Source organism: Pan paniscus, chromosome 3 (assembly GCF_029289425.2).
Source record: "Pan paniscus chromosome 3, NHGRI_mPanPan1-v2.0_pri, whole genome shotgun sequence".
Classification (NCBI taxonomy): Eukaryota; Metazoa; Chordata; class Mammalia; order Primates; family Hominidae; genus Pan; species Pan paniscus.
The window spans coordinates 39332930-39350226 of record NC_073252.2 but is presented as its reverse complement, the minus strand read 5'-3'; the positions used below and the strand labels follow the sequence as shown (position 1 = coordinate 39350226).

The following is a 17297-nucleotide window of genomic DNA, read 5'->3' as shown; positions in this document are numbered from 1 at the left end:
AAGCTTATAATGTTGAAGATATGGGCTTTGAAGAACGAGTAGGGTTTGGTTGGATGGAAAAGAGATTAGAATGGGTATTCCAGAGAGAGAACAATCTAAACAAAGGCATGGCGATATGAAAGTCCTGGCATTTTCCATGATTGATGCCTTTTCTAATATGCAGGCCTGTGGGAGCTGAGGCTGGAAGGACCTTGTATGTCATGCTGAGAAGTCTGGACTACATGTCTTCAACTGAAGGTTTTCGAGGAGAGGGATGTGATTGGATATGTGTTGTAGAAAGATAACTTTGCTTTTTAAGAAAACAACTTTATTGAGGTATAATTGATATATAATAAACTACACATACAATTGCTGAGTTTGGACATATGCACATACCTGTAAAACTATCAACACAATCAAGGTAATAGACATAAGAAAGATAACTTTGATTACGAGTTTGAGAAAAGATCGGAAGGATAAGATGCTAGAGACAGACTAGTTACGATACTTAGAACCTATTGAAATAAGAACTAATTTAAGGACTTTATGAGTATTGGCAGTAGAAATGGAAGGGTGAAGACAAGTTCAAGACATTTTCTGGGTAGAAATTTGACCTAAGATTGAAGTAGGGGAGCTATACTGTCCTCCACAGTGTAAACTAAGTTGCTGTGAGTCATATAAAATAGCAATAACTAGAATTTTTTTTTTCCGCTTCTACTGAAAGCATTTAAAGAATGATTTTTCTCACCTGTGCATCTTTTCTTCAAGTTCATGGTTCAGCTTTATAAAGACTAGTATTGTGCTTTCTGGGGCTGTTTTGTTTTATTGATCCATTCATTCCCCCTCACCTTTCTCCTTTCTTCCTTTTGTATGTGTGTCCATCCACACACACTCCTTTCTTTTGAACAAAAAATAATTTACTTTCTTATGACTTAACTTGTGGATATAAAATCATCATTATCTTTTGGGCTTAACATTTAAGACAATTTCATACATGTGAAGCTTAAAACCTATTTCCCCAAATATTTTGCATTATGAGATTTTGGGGGGTAGTACGTATTGCTGACATGTAGAAACTTTTTTTTTTTTTTGAGACGGAGTCTCGCTCTGTCACCCAGGCTGGAGTGCAGTGGCGTGATCTTGGCTCACTGCAGCCTCTGTCTCCCGGATTCAAGCAATTCTCCCACCTCAGCCTCCCAAGTAGCTGGGATTACAGGTGTGTGCCATCACACCCAGCTAATTTTTGTATTTTTAGTAGAGATGGGGTTTCACCATGTTGGCCATGCTGGTCTTGAACTCCTGACCTCAGATGATCTGCCTGCCTCGGCCTCCCAAAGTGCTGGGATTACAGGCATGAGCCACTGTACCCAGAAACTGTTTTGTTTTTTTTTAAATCATAGAATCTGTGTAGGTAGTATTTTTATAGGTGGAGTTTCTCTGTTTTTTTTCTCTCTTCCCACCCCCCACAACACTAGAAGACCATAAGTTATGCTTTGTTTTAGAAAAAAGCACATATCAAATTTCTAGATCTTTTTGGTACATTACAACTAGAATATGTCTATAAGGAGAAAATAAATGGGTAGAAATACCAGCACAATAACCAAGACATTGATTTCAGGAGGCCTCTATTAACAAAAGAAGTTAGAGAAGCTGCTACATGGCAGAAATCATGAATAATATGTTGAATTGGCTTAGATCCCTTAAACCCAGTCTTGCTTCACATCAGGTACCTTTGTTGGGCTTCCTAGTTGGAGTTTACCTGGAGTGCAGCTTTGCCATAAAGTAAACCATGGGCCTACATTAGAAATTGGTAAAAGTTCCTCTCTCTCAGCACTGCTAAATCAACTTGATGAGAGTGTTTATTTTGTAAGGAAATACCGCATTGAAATAATCATGTAATGAAGAAAGATTCTTACTCTACTTGCTACCACAGACATACACCACATCATATTCTAGATCTAGACTTTTAAATTATAAACAATTAGCAATTGAAAGAAATAAATGAATCACTCTTGGGACTGTATTTTCTCTGTATATTTATGCAACTATACTTGAGTTGTCTTTGTTGGCAAGAATCAGATGTAACATAAAAATGCATTCCTGCCTAAAGTGTGTAACCTATATCTAATCATAAGGAAACATAAGACAGACCCAAAGTGAGGGACATTCTACAAAATAACTGGCTTGGATTCCTAAAACATGTCAAGGCTAAGCAACACAAAGGCTGAGAGACTTGCAAGTTTTTTTAAAAACAAAGGAGATGTGATAACTAAATGTAGTGCATAAACCTGGATTGGATCCTGCTCCAGGTGAAGATGACGTCTATAAGAACATTATTGGGGCCAGGCGCGGTGGCTCATGCCTGTAATCCCAGCACTTTGGGAGCCCGAGGTGAGTGGATCACGAGGTCAGGAGTTCGAGACCAGCCTGGCCAACATGGTGAAACCCCGTCTTTATTAAAAATACAAAAATTAGCCAGGCGTAGTGGTGGGTGCCTGTAATCCCAGCTACTTGGGAGGCTGAGGCAGGAGAATCACTTGAACCTGGGAGGCAGAGGTTGCAGTGAGCCGAGATTGTGCCACTGCACTCCAGCCTGGGCAACAGAGCAAGGCTCCATCTCAAAAAAAAAAAAAAAAAAACATTATTGGGACAAGTGATGAAATTTGGATACGGACGGACCATAGATTAGAAAATAGGGCCTGGTGCGGTGGCTCACACCTGTAATCCCAGCACTTTGGGAGGCCAAGGTGGGTGGATCACTTGAGGCCAGGAGTTGGAAACCAGCCTGGTCAACATGGCGAAATCCCATCTCTACTAAAAATACAAACATTTGATGGGCATGGTGACACACGCCTGTGATCCCAGCTGCGTGGGAAGCTGAGGCACAAGAATCACTTGAACCTGAGAGGCGGAGGTTGCAGTGAGCTGAGATGGCACCATTGCACTCCAGTCTGATCAACAGAGGGAGACTCAAGTCTGAAAATCGTTTTGTATCAGCATTAGATTTCTTTATTTCAGTGACTGTGCTGTGGTTATATAATAAAATGTCCTAGTTCTTAGGAAAATGCATATTGAAGTATTTAGGGCCAAAGCGACACTTTATGTAAACAGCTGGTAAATCCAAGTAAAAGGTAGATGTGAATTTTTTGTGCTATTCTTGATATTTTGTTGGAAAGTAACCTCTACAAAAATATCTTAGAAAAAAATCATTATTTTTGAGAATATTTTATTATTGTCCTAAGTTTTTATTTCAAATTGGCGTGTTGACTTTTATAAATTTCTTTTTTTTTATTATAATTTAAGTTTTAGGGTACATGTGCACATTGTGCAGGTTAGTTACATATGTATATATGTGCCATGCTGGTGCGCTGCACCCACTAACTCATCATCTAGCATTAGGTATATCTCCCAATGCTATCCCTCCCCCCTCCCCACCACAGTCCCCAGAGTGTGATATTCCCCTTCCTGTGTCCATGTGATCTCATTGTTCAATTCCCACCTATGAGTGAGAATATGCGGTGTTTGGTTTTTTGTTCTTGCGATAGTTTACTGAGAATGATGGTTTCCAGTTTCATCCATGTCCCTACAAAGGACATGAACTCATCATTTTTTATGGCTGCATAGTATTCCATGGTGTATATGTGCCACATTTTCTTAATCCAGTCTATCATTGTTGGACATTTGGGTTGGTTCCAAGTCTTTGCTATTGTGAATAATGCCGCAATAAACATACATGTGCATGTGTCTTTATAGCAGCATGATTTATAGTCATTTGGGTATATACCCAGTAATGGGATGGCTGGGTCAAATGGTATTTCTAGTTCTAGATCCCTGAGGAATCGCCACACTGACTTCCACAAGGGTTGAACTAGTTTACAGTCCCACCAACAGTGTAAAAGTGTTCCTATTTCTCCACATCCTCTCCAGCACCTGTTGTTTCCTGACTTTTTAATGATTGCCATTCTAACTGGTGTGAGATGATATCTCATAGTGGTTTTGATTTGCATTTCTCTGATGGCCAGTGATGATGAGCATTTTTTCATGTGTTTTTTGGCTGCATAAATGTCTTCTTTTGAGAAGTGTCTGTTCATGTCCCTCGCCCACTTTTTGATGGGGTTGTTTGTTTTTTTCTTGTAAATTTGTTTGAGTTCATTGTAGATTCTGGATATTAGCCCTTTGTCAGATGAGTAGGTTGCAAAAATTTTCTCCCATTTTGTAGGTTGCCTGTTCACTCTGATGGTAGTTTCTTTTGCTGTGCAGAAGCTCTTTAGTTTAATTAGATCCCATTTGTCAATTTTGTCTTTTGTTGCCATTGCTTTTGGTGTTTTGGACATGAAGTCCTTGCCCACGCCTATGTCCTGAATGGTAATGCCTAGGTTTTCTTCTAGGGTTTTTATGGTTTTAGGTCTAACGTTTAAATCTTTAATCCATCTTGAATTGATTTTTGTATAAGGTGTAAGGAAGGGATCCAGTTTCAGCTTTCTACATATGGCTAGCCAGTTTTCCCAGCACCATTTATTAAATAGGGAATCCTTTCCCCATTGCTTGTTTTTCTCAGGTTTGTCAAAGATCAGATAGTTGTAGGTAAGTGGCGTTATTTCTGAGGGCTCTGTTCTGTTCCATTGATCTATGTCTCTGTTTTGGTACCAGTACCATGCTGTTTTGGTTACTGTAGCCTTGTAGTATAGTTTGAAGTCAGGTAGTGTGATGCCTCCAGCTTTGTTCTTTTGGCTTAGGATTGACTTGGCGATGCGGGCTCTTTTTTGGTTCCATATGAACTTTAAAGTAGTTTTTTCCAATTCTATGAAGAAAGTCATTGGTAGCTTTATGGGGATGGCATTGAATCTGTAAATTACCTTGGGCAGTATGGCCATTTTCATGATATTGATTCTTCCTACCCATGAGCATGGAATGTTCTTCCATTTGTTTGTATCCTCTTTTATTTCCTTGAGCAGTGGTTTGTAGTTCTCCTTGAAGAGGTCCTTCACATCCCTTGTAAGTTGGATTCCTAGGTATTTTATTCTCTTTGAAGCAATTGTGAATGGGAGTTCACTCATGATTTGGCTCTCTGTTTGTCTGTTGTTGGTGTATAGGAATGCTTGTGATTTTTGTACATTGATTTTGTATCCTGAGACTTTGCTGAAGTTGCTTATCAGCTTAAGGAGATTTTGGGCTGAGACGATGGGGTTTTCTAGATAAACAATCATGTCGTCTGCAAACAGGGACAATTTGACTTCCTCTTTTCCTAATTGAATACCCTTTATTTCCTTCTCCTGCCTGATTGCCCTGGCCAGAACTTCCAACACTATGTTGAATAGGAGCGGTGAGAGAGGGCATCCCTGTCTTGTGCCAGTTTTCAAAGGGAATGCTTCCAGTTTTTGCCCATTCAGTATGATATTGGCTGTGGGTTTGTCATAGATAGCTCTTATTATTTCGAAATACGTCCCATCAATACCTAATTTATTGAGAGTTTTTAGCATGAAGGGTTGTTGAATTTTGTCAAAGGCTTTTTCTGCATCTATTGAGATAATCATGTGGTTTTTGTCTTTGGTTCTGTTTATATGCTGGATTACATTTATTGATTTGCGTATATTGAACCAGCCTTGCATCCCAGGGATGAAGCCCACTTGATCATGGTGGATAAGCTTTTTGATGTGCTGCTGGATTCGGTTTGCCAGTATTTTATTGAGGATTTTTGCATCAATGTTCATCAAGGATATTGGTCTAAAATTCTCTTTTTTGGTTGTGTCTCTGCCCGACTTTGGTAAGACTTGTGTATTAAACATATTATTTATTATTAAACATTTTCTGATGACAGTTATTCACAATTACCTTCCAAACAGCTATTTTATCACAAGTTCATTATAAGTGCTGGCAATTAAAATCATATGTACCATATTAGGGATGCTGAGAAAGAGAAGGGCAGCCCTTGACCTGCGGGGCCAGCCTGGCACTCACTGGTAGGCTTTGGCGCTCTCCTGTTGGACATAGTTTCACAAAACATCAGCATTAGACAAGGCCAATCTGAGACCATGCTAAAGTGATGCAATACAAGATAAACACACATTTTTTTCTAAATGTGCAAAAAAATAAGGCTACTGTGTCATCCCCAAAATACCAAACATCCCCCTTCCTGGCTAATATTAGTGACAGTTGCTTCTCTACCAATTATAGCTTGAGCTATGCTCTAGTGCCCTCCCCATAGATAAGATTTATTGAGGTAGCCAGTCACAGAATTGTCCTCATATTCTGCCAACACTCAGTATACGGTGAACCCCTGCGTCCTTGAACTCTCCCTCAAATCACAACCAGACATGACATATTCTAACAGCCTCTTAAAGAGGTGCGCCAAGCCTCATGATATGCCTCTCAGGTTCAAGTGATTCTTGTGCCTCAGCTTCCCACATAGCTGGGATCACAGCCTCATGGTGTGTGTGAATAATAAACACAACTTGTTCAATCACAGGTCTGTTCCTGACTACAAGACATTGGCAATGTCTAATATGATGTATAATACAAATCAATAGGTAATAGGTCACTCACAGACATATATTTCTACCAATATGTAAGTGCTATTTGATTTTTTTGGTTTAAAATTAGAAGGTTTATAACTACCTGGCTAAGATCATTTTGTGGTAAGGAATTTATGGCCCTGTATTTTAAAAATCAAGTTCTATGGTACAATAAAAGTAAGTATTTTCTTTTGTAAACATTAATATTTTACTGTGTGGATGGTAAATGATGGACAGTTGTTGGCAACTGAATGAAAGAAAGATGCTCCATGTTTTCCTGAAAAAACACTTGGTTCTTGGAGGTGATTTAATATTCAGATTGCATATATATATATTTTTTTCTTTTTGAGGCAGTCTTTCTCTGTTGCCCTGCCTGGAGTGCGGTGGCGTGATCTCGGCTCATTGCAGCCTCTAGCTCCCAGGCTCTCACCTTAGCCTCCCGAGTAGCTGGGACTACAGGTGTGCACCACCACACCTGGCCCCTTTCCCTTAGTGTAATGTCTTCTAGGCTCATCCATGTCATAGCATGTATCAGTACTGCAGTCCTTTTAATTGCCAAATGATATCTCATTGAATTGATGCACCACATTTTCTTTTTCCATTTATCAGTTGATGGCTATTTGGGTTGTTTCCATTTTGGGGCTATTTTGAATATTACTGCAATTAACATTGGTGTACACGTTTTTTTTGTGGACATATGTTTTTATTTCTCTTGGGCAGATACCTAGGAGTGAAATTGCTGGGTCATGTGTTAACTCTATGTTTAATATTTTAAGGAACTGCCATACTGTTTTCCAAAGCAGCTGCACCATTGTACAATCACATCAGCATGGTATGAGGGGTCCACTTCTCCATATCTTTGCTAACACTTATCAGTTCCTTTTATTATAGCCATCTTAGTGAGTGTGAAGTGATTTTTCATTGTGGTTTTGACTTGCATTTTCTTATGACTAATGATGTCGAGTATCTTTTCATGTGCTTATTGACCATTTGTGTATATTCTCCAGAGAACTGACTTTTCAGATTCTTTGTCCATTTTCAAAATTGGATTAAGTTTTTATTGTTGAGTTGTACATGTTCTTTATATATTCTGGATACAAATCCTTTCTTTATCAGATAGATGATTTGCAAATATTTTATCCCATTATGTGAGTTATCTTTTCAACTTTTTGATGTGTTTTGCAGCACAGAAGTTTTAAAATTTTTGGCTGGGTGAGGTGGCTCACGTCTGTAATGCCAGCACTTTGGGAGGCTGAGGTGGGCAGATCACCTGAAGTCAGGAGTTCGATACCAGCCAGGCTAACGTGGTGAAACCCCGTCTCTACTAAAAAAATTAGCCAAGTATGGTGGTGTGTGCCTATAGTCCCAGCTACTCTGGAGTCTGAGGCAGGAGAATTGCTTGAACCCAGGAGGTGGAGGTTGCAGTGAGCCGAGATCGCGCCATTGCACTCCAGCCTGGGCAATAAGAGTGAAACTCCGTTTCAAAAAAAAAAAAAAAAAGAAATGATTGCCTGATCCAAGTTCATTCAGAATTATGCCTCTGTTTTTTTCTGAGCGTTTTATAGTTTTCATTCTTACATTTAGATCTTTGATCCATTTGGAGTTAATTTTTGTATATGGTGTTTAATAGGGTCCAAGTCCATTCTTTTGCATGTGTATGGCATCACTTGTTGCAAAGACTATTCTTTCCCCATCATCTTAGCACTCTTGTCAAAAATGATCATAAATGTTAAGGATTATTTCTGGACTCTCAATTCCATTCCATTGATCAACATGTCTATCTTTATGACAGTACAGCACTGTCTCAATATCTATAGCTTTGTGATAAATTTTGAAATGAAAAAGTGTGAATCCTCCAACTTTTTTCTTTTTCTTCAACATTGTTTTGGCTATTCTGGGTCCCTTACATTTTCATGCTAATTTTTGGATTCAGCTTGTTGATTTCTGCAAAGAAGCCAACTGATATTTTGATTCAATCGTTTGGTTTTTAAATTTAAATTACCCACTTCTGTGGGGTGATTTGGAATTTATAAAAAGCTTTTATTTATGCTTCTTGAATAATTATCTCAGTTATCATTTTCTCTAAGCATTGTTGTACATTTTGTAAATAAGGGCCTTAAAGGTTCAAAGAGGCTATGTAATTATTAGTTTTTTTTAACTCTAATACTTGTTCTTTATATTGTAGCTTCTTTCTTAATATGCCCTCAAATAGCCATTTAGAATAATAAAATCTAAATTATAAATGTGATACTACATTGGTGGGAAATTAGTCAATAGCTAAATTAAAAACCATTCTTATTAGGAACATTTTTTTTCAGTTGGAGGATATTTGACTGCTTAGAAAAATTGTGAACAATTTGTGTTAATCCCTTACATCTAGTTAATTGTCTCGGCCAGGGTTCAGATGACATGAAGTCACCCAGTGAGTAAGGAAGGTAGATAATGACAAGTTATTATTTGTAGTACACTGAATGAAGAATATTTTATTTAAAGGGTCCTAATTATTCTTTTTCTCCAGAATGATTTGAATGTGGAACCATACACCTATTAAAAATCACACTTATGAGGACCACAATGATACAATTTTTTATTTGTTTTTGAGACAGGGTCTTACTCTGTTGCCCAGGCTGGAGTGTGATGGTGCAATGGTGGGCTCAAGTGATCCTCCCATCTCAGCCCCCAAGTAGCTGGGACTACAGGCATGCAGCACCATGCCTGACTAATTTTTAAATTTTTTTGTGGAGATGAGGTCTCACTATGTGGCCCAGGCTAGTCTTGAACTCCTGAGCTCAAGAGAGCCTCCTGCCTTGGCGCCCGAAAGTATTGGGATTACAGGTGTATTAGTCTGTTTCACACTCCTATAAAGAACTACCTGAAACTGGGTAATTTATGAAGAAGAGATTTAATTGACTCACAGTTCTGCAAGACTGGGAGGCCTCATGAAACTTACAACCATAGCGGAAGCAAAGGGGAAGCAAGCACCTTCTTCACATGGTGGCAGAAGAGGGAGAGAGAGTGAAGGGGGAAGTGCCACACACTTTTAAACCATCAGATCTCTTGAGAACTCACTCACTATCATGAGCAGAGTAAGAGGGAAATCCACCCCATGATCCAGTCACCTCCATTCAGGTCCCTCCTCTAATTCCACATGAGATTTGGGTAGGAACACAAATCCAAACTATATTAACAGGTGTGAGCCACCTTGTCTGGCCCACACTGGTATAATTAATACAAAATAAAGTTACATCTTTTTATTAAGTGTTTTTTTTTGCATTATGTAGATATGGTCAAAGAAAATGTCATTAACGTTTGTGAGAGCTTTAAGTTCCACCTGAACTCATTTTTTAAATATTAAGAAAATATTTATTGAGGCCATGTACAGTGGCTCACACCTGTAATCCCAACACTTTGGGAGACTGAGGTGGGCAGGTCACTTGAGGCCAGGAGTTCGAGACCAGCCTGGTCAACATGGTGAAACCTCATCTCTAATAAAAATACAAAAATTAGCTTGGTGTGGTGGCACTGTACACTGTACAGGTGATGCCTGTAATCCCAGCTACTCAGGAGGCTGAGGCAGAGAATCGCCTGAACCTGGGAGGCAGAGGCTACAGTGAACTGAGGTCATGCCACTGCACTCCAGCCTGGGCAACAGAGTAAGACTCCGTCTCAAAAAAAAAAAAAGAAAAAGAGAAAATATTTATTGAGGTAAAATGCATATAACATAAAATTAACCATTTTAATGTGAACAAATGCTGGACTTTTATCATGTAAAATTTCAGGGACACAGAACAATAAAGAAAATAAATATCATAAATGCTCTTATGCCCATCACCCAGATTCGGAATAGTCTTAGCATTGTGCCTTATTTGATGAGGACTTTAATACTTTTTTTTGGAGATGGAGTTTTGCTCTTGTTGCCCAGGCTGGAGTGCAGTGGCGCAATCTCTGCTCATCGCAACCTCCGCCTCCCAGGTTCAAGCGATTCTCCTGCCTTAGCCTCCCGAGTAGCTGGGATTACAGTTATGCGCCACCATGCCTGGATAATTTTGTATATTTTTTAGTAGAGTTGGGGTTTCACCATCTTGGCCAGGCTGGTCTCGAACTCCTGACCTCAGGTGATCCGCCCACCTCAGCCTCCCAAAGTGCTGGGATTACAGGCGTGAGCCACCACGCCCGGCCTAATACATTTTTAAAAACAAAACCTTATAGATAAGTTTAAGGCCGCTTGCCTATTTTTCCTGATTCTATTTCTCAAAGGCAGCCACTATCCCAAATTTGGTATTTATTATTGCTATGAATATTTTCATACTTTTGCTATATATATATGTATCTGGAAACACTACATAGAATATATGGAAGGAATATATAGACTGTATAGAATTTTTTGACAAATTTTTATATATACATGGTTTTATACTGAATCATGTTTTGCATGCTTTTAAATTATGTATTTATTTACTTATTTTTTAGACACAGAGTCCCACTCTGTTGCCCATGCTGGAGTGCAGTGGCATGATCATAGCTCACTGCAGCCTGGAACTCCTAGGCTCAAGTGATCTTCCTGCCTGAGCCTCCCAAAGTGCTGGGATTACAGGCATGAGACACTGTGCCTAGCCACATGCCTTTAAAACAAAATGCAACATTATGTTTCTGGGACTCATTATGTTGACGCATACCTTTGTAACTGCTAAACAGTATTCCATTGTATGGCTACATCACAATATACTTATACATTCTTTTTTTGATGGACATTTAGTTTCCAGCAAGGTTTTTTAAATTAGAAAATGCAACAATGAACATTCTTTTTTATATTTTAATTTTTTTTTGAGACGGATCCTCACTCTGTCATCCAGGCTGGAGTGCAGTGGTGCTGTCTCGGCTCACTGCAACCTCCGCCTCCCAGGTTCAAGTGATTCTCCTGCCTCAGCCTCCCAAGTAGCTGGGATTACAGGCGCACAACACAATGCCTGGCTAATTATTTTGTATTTTAGTAGAGACAGGGTCTCACCGTGTTGCCCGGGCTGGTCTCGAATTCCTGAGCTCGGCAATCCACCTGCCTTGGCCTCCCAAAGTGCTAGGATTACAGGCGTGAGCCACCGCTCTCAGCCAAACATTCTTTCTTTTATTTCTTTTTTCTTTTTCTTTGAGATGGGGTCTCGTTCTGTCGCCAGGCTGGAGTGCAGTGGCGATCTTGGTTCACTGCAACTTCCAGCTCCTGGGTTCAAGCGATTCTCCTGCCTCAGCCTCCCGAGTAGCTGAGATTACAGGCACGTGCCACCACGCCCGGCTAATTTTTGTATTTTTAGTGGAGACAGGGTTTCACCGTGTTGGCCAGGATGGTCTCGATCTCCTGACCTTGTGATCTGCCCGCCTCGGCTTCCCAAAGTGCTGGGATTACAGGCGTGAGCCACCGTGCCCGGCCAACATTCTTATTTCTAATGCTGCATAGAGGAGTGGTTAGGAGCCAGGGTGCTAGAGCCACATTATCTGTATTTGAGCTGTGTCTCTATGGGCAAATTACTTCTCTGTACTTCTCTTTAGTGCCCTGTTCCCTTCAGTCATGAAAGCAATGAAGGAAGACAGAACTTCTAATATTATGGTTTCTGAATCATCCTTAATGAGCCTGTCATCAATAAAATGAGAAACTGCACTGTTTATCAGATTATAACACACATTAGAGAATTTAAATATCTTTATGGCAGGACAATGAAAGTAAAGTGCAGTCTCTATTCTGACTATTGTTTGAAGCTGAAATTTATTGGTATTTTAATACCAATAAATTAAAGTTAGTAAATAACTTACTAAGTAAGACCAATCATGGCATACTACTCAAGGAGCATTTTACAAAGATCTAATACAGAAACTATGCCTGATGCAACACTAACCATAGTTGCCAGATCCCCATTTTATTTCCTGTAATTTATAGTTAATGTTCCTGGATTCATCTGTCTTTTTGAGCAGCCTACCTAATGTATGAAAAGGGAGAAGTTAATAGGTGTATATACTAATGATTTTATTTACTGTCCTTGGGACCTAGTGCTGTTTTAAATTCACAGTTTGGTGGGGTAGAGTGCCCATTTGGCATGTTTGTATGTGCTTAGCTCATTTAAGTAGAGCTCTTCTTTGCCCTAGGCTAATTAAAAAAAAAATCAATTCCAATAGCACATTTGAGAAGAGGAACAACCATCATTGGAAACTTCTTTGATGTTTAATTTGTAATTTTAAAGCATAGTTTGGTAAACTGAGGTGTTTTCCCCCTCCTTTATGTTCTCCAGTGGCCAAAGTTGTCTCTCTTATTAGAAATAGCCTTTTGATTTTTTTTTTTTTAAACGAGACAGAGTCTCGCTCTGTCACCCAGGCTGGAGTGCAGTGGCGTGATCTTGGCTCAATGCAACCTCTGCCTCCCGGGTTCAAGCAATTCTTCTGCCTCAGCTTCCCGGGTAGCTGGGATTATAGGCGAGCACCACCACGCCCGGCTAATTTTGGATTTTTAGTAGAGACTAGGTTTCACTGTGTTGGCCAGGCTGGTCTCAAACTCCTGACCTCAAGTGATCCACCCGCCTCGGCCTCCCAAAGGGCTGGGATTACAGGCGTGAGCCACCACGCCTGGCCTTTACCTGTAGTTCTTGTATCTAAAGTGAGAAGTTGTGAAAGTTGATTTCTGTCCAAGGTATCCGTACTTGAAGATTGACAGTAGAGTTCCTCTGGGCAGATCTGACATAATAACTGAATAGGAGGGATTGGAGATAGGAGCTGTTGTTCCCTTCCTCCCTCTCCATCCCCCACCCCCACTTGGACTGAACCCTAATCTTCAGAGCAAGACTCCTTAGGATTAGGATAAAAAAAAATTAAGATCTCAGAAGTTTGAACTGGTTTGTCACTGACTAGGTAGAGAGTTTCCCTTGGTTGTTTCAGTGCTGAGAATTTGACCCTGTCTGGTGCTGCACCTATATTTTGTAATTATATACATTCATTGTTGTTATAACAATTTTCAAAAGCCACTTATATGGGCTTATTTTACACAGATAAAGTTAACCATTGTCTTGTTTAAGCCATGTTACTTTCAGTTACAAGCAGCCTACACGAATTCTAACTGATACTGATGGAATTGGATTAAATGACTTTTGGTTCCTTTCTAGTTCTGACATATGAGCTTAAATATTTTTTGAGGGTCAGTTCTATGCCTGGTGCTATGCTAACTGTCCACATTTCCTTCCTATCTGTCCACATATCCTTCAAAGTGATCTTCTTTGAACTACATGCTTGAAGCCCTGAGTTGGTTAGCATTCAGAGACTGGGTGATGCAGCTTGAGTGGCTGAATTTTCTCCCTACCTTCTGACAGTCAGTGGGCTCTGATGATCAGTATCTTGGTCCTGCCCATTTTTGCTAAGAGCATGAAATAACTTAGTTTATAACCTCAGTATCCTAGTTTTGAAGTCCAGACTGATGCTCAGAGAGTCTATACTTCTTTTTTTTTTTAATTTTACTTGCAGTTCTGGGATACATGTGCAGAACGTGCAGGTTTGTTACATAGGTATACATGTGCCATGGTGCACCTATCAACCCGTCATCTAGGTTTTAAGACCTGCATGCATTAGGTATTTGTCCTAATGCTCTCCCTCCCTCCCCTTGCTCCCCACCCCCTAACAGGCCCCGGTGTGTGATGTTCCCCTCCCTGTGTCCATTGTTCAGCTCCCACTTATAAGTGAGAACAGGCAGTGTTTGGTTTTCTGTTCCTGTGTTAGTTTGCTGAGAATGATGGTTTCCAGCTTCATCTATGTACCTGAGCGCACCACACCTGATGCATCAGTAGCCTGTGACTACACTGTCAAGGTCAGCCCACTTGTAACCCCCACTTGTACCCCAACCCCTGATCTGGGGATTCCCCGTATCTGTCATTGTCACTCCTCTCCCTTGGGGTCTTCCATCTGATCACCAAGGCTTAGTTTGAGACATCTGGTTAGCATCTGCTACTTACGCTTACACGTCACCACGGACTCTACTTGCTTCTCCTTCTCTGGGCAGTCCTAGGACGAAACAATTGGGTCCATTTGTTCATTCATTCATTTTCTCATTCCTTGTGCAGTTAGTACCTCTTATTTAATATAGCCAAGGGATCAAGATACAGTTACCCTTGATGAGGTCATCAAGATCTATTTGCTAGAATGCTTTAGATATGTTAACCTTTTATCAGAAGGAAGAAAATGGCAGGAGGCCACTGAAGTTCAACGGACAGAATTCTTATTTCAGCAATTGTGGCCAGATTTGCTAAAGATTGTGTTTATCTGGGTCTAGCATTATCTCTTTGCATTTCTCTCTCACACTCTCCCTGTAGTAAGATATCCGAAGTCAGTATTTTCCAGATGATGATGATCCACTGGAGGAAGATGTCCTTGTTGATGTATGTGTTTTAGGTTCTCCAACAAATAAGTATAGAGCTTTCGTTTTTCTTTATTTATTTTTAAATTTTGTTTATTTTTTTTTTTGACAGGGTCTCACTCTATCACATAGGCTGGAGTGTAGTGGCGCGATCACAGCTCATACAGCCTTGGCGTCCCAGGCTCAGGTGATCCTCCCACCTCAGCCTCCCAAGTAGCTCAGACCACAGGCACACACCACCATGCCTGGCTAATTTTTGTATTTCTTTTGTAGAGACAGGGTTTTGTCATGTTGCCTAAGCTGGTCTTGAGCTCCTGGGCTCAAGTAATCCTCCCGCCTCGGCCTCCCAAAGTGCTGGGATTACAGGTGTGAGCCACCGTGCCAGGCCTAGTTTCTTTTTTAATTGGAGAAATATCTTCAGATTTGGCCAACTTACAAAACACTTATTTTAAAGTCATTTGAAATATAATTTATTTGAAACTTAAAGATATTTTTATTTGTGCTATTCTTTTGAAAATATTTGTGTCCTTTGCAAATAGTCGTATCCTTATCTGAATAATCTTTTGTAAATATAATTTCTGGATAAAAAGGGAAATTCAGCTTCCTATTCTAAAATGTAAGAACCAGGAACATGATGAAACCTGGCCTCTGGGAAAGAATCTGGCATCCACTTGTTTCGGAGATATTCATTGAAGAGTTAGTGAAGCCATTATACAACGTGTGTGTGTGTGTGTGTGTGTGTGTGTGTGTGTGTGTGTGTGTGTGTGTGGAGGGGGGGCGGGAAGGGTGATTCTAAAGAGCACAGAGCTTTTTAATAGCTATGCAATTTAAAATTGATTATTTAAGTATAAATAAATACCTGTTATAGTAATTTTCAGAAACCTCTAATTTATTTGGGAAAGGATGGCATTATAAGAAAGTAATATTTGTCAGACTCTGCTATAAAAACTGGTCAAGATTATGTGAAGCTCAACAGAAAGATACTCGAAAAATTAATAGCATGGTTTGCTGCAAATCAGAAAAATATATTCACAGGGATTGGAGTGGGGGAGGAAGAGTTTCCAAGGTAAGGGAAAGGGGGATAGCTGTGACATTGGGGATGGAGAAAAATCACATTTAATACTAAGTACAGAACTGGGACATTTAGATAGAATTCACATTATAAAAATAAATAAATATAAATATAGGGATTTTTAATTGCATACTACAATTCTAGAAAATGTCAGGATTGTTTGATCATCTTATATTTTTGCTTCCAATTTATCATTTAGCCTTGCATACTTTAAAATAAAGGCTATTTTAGGCTGGGCGCAGTGGCTTATGCCTGTAATCCCGCACTTTGGGAGGCCAAGGTGAGCAGATCACTTGAGGTCAGGAGTTCGAGACCAGCCTGGCCAACATGGTGAAACCCCATGTCTACTAAAAATACAAAATTGGCCGGGTGTGGTGGTGCATGCCTGTAATCCCAGCTACTTGGGAGGCTGAGGCAGGAGAATCGCTTGAACCTGGGAGGTGGAGGCTGCAGTGAGCCGAGGTCACACCACTACACTCCAGCCTGGGCAACAGAGTGAGACTCCATCTCAAAAAATATATAAAAAATAAAAAATAAAATAAAATAAAGGTTATTTGAGGAAATAAATCATTTTCTACCAATATTACATAGAAAGTCTAAAAAACATAGTTAATAACTAGAGAAAGATAGTGTATTTAAAAATAATATCTAACCAGAGAATTTCAGGTTTCCTTCTTGTTTTCTAACTATTGGTAGCTAAAAATACTGATGTCATTTAAAATTATTAATTGCTGTTTTATATGATCCATTTAAGCTTAAAATAAAACTGGATATTCAACATTAAGCCAATATATTTGTTCAATTCTGTGCCAAGAATGATTCTAGGTGCAGATACACGGCTGTGAATCAAACAGCCAAGGGAATTAAGAAATGGAAATGAGTTCTGTTTCCATGACAATTTAATGATTCCTATTCTGTAGGGAAAAAATTCTTGCACTACTTCCCCTGAGTTCATGTAGAGTAGTAGTTCTCAATCCTGGCAGCCATTAGAGTTACTTGAGGGTCACTTGGAGTGGCATGGGCTCAACCCAGATTTATTAGAAATAAACAGAATTTCTAGAGATGGAGGCTGTTACCTTCTTCTTTTTGAGCTCCCTATGTTGTCAAGCCAGAGCTGAGAACCACCGATTTATTCTAGAGTATGCCAAATCCAAGGAAGCAGATGGAAAGCCTACTTCATTTCTGAAGATTCATAGCTTCTGTTTTTAAAAATCAATGCACAGGAATGTAAAATGGCTCTGTTGCTGTGGAAACTGGTTTGGCAGTTTCTCAAAAAAATTAAACACCATAAAATTACCATATAACCCATCAATTCCATTCATAGGTGATATACCTTCAAAGAATTGAAAACAGA

The 17297-nt window shown here is 39.6% G+C and overlaps 1 long non-coding RNA gene across 6 annotated transcripts in view; it reads left to right on the top strand.

The window, feature by feature from the left end:
• Positions 1-17297, top strand: part of LOC129397581 (uncharacterized) — a 119903-nt gene that overhangs the window by 20861 nt on the left and 81745 nt on the right. For all 6 annotated transcript variants that reach the window (XR_008625124.2, XR_008625121.2, XR_008625127.2 and 3 more), the window contains exon 2: positions 164-315. This is a non-coding gene — a long non-coding RNA (uncharacterized LOC129397581). The remainder of the gene's footprint in view (positions 1-163; positions 316-17297) is intronic.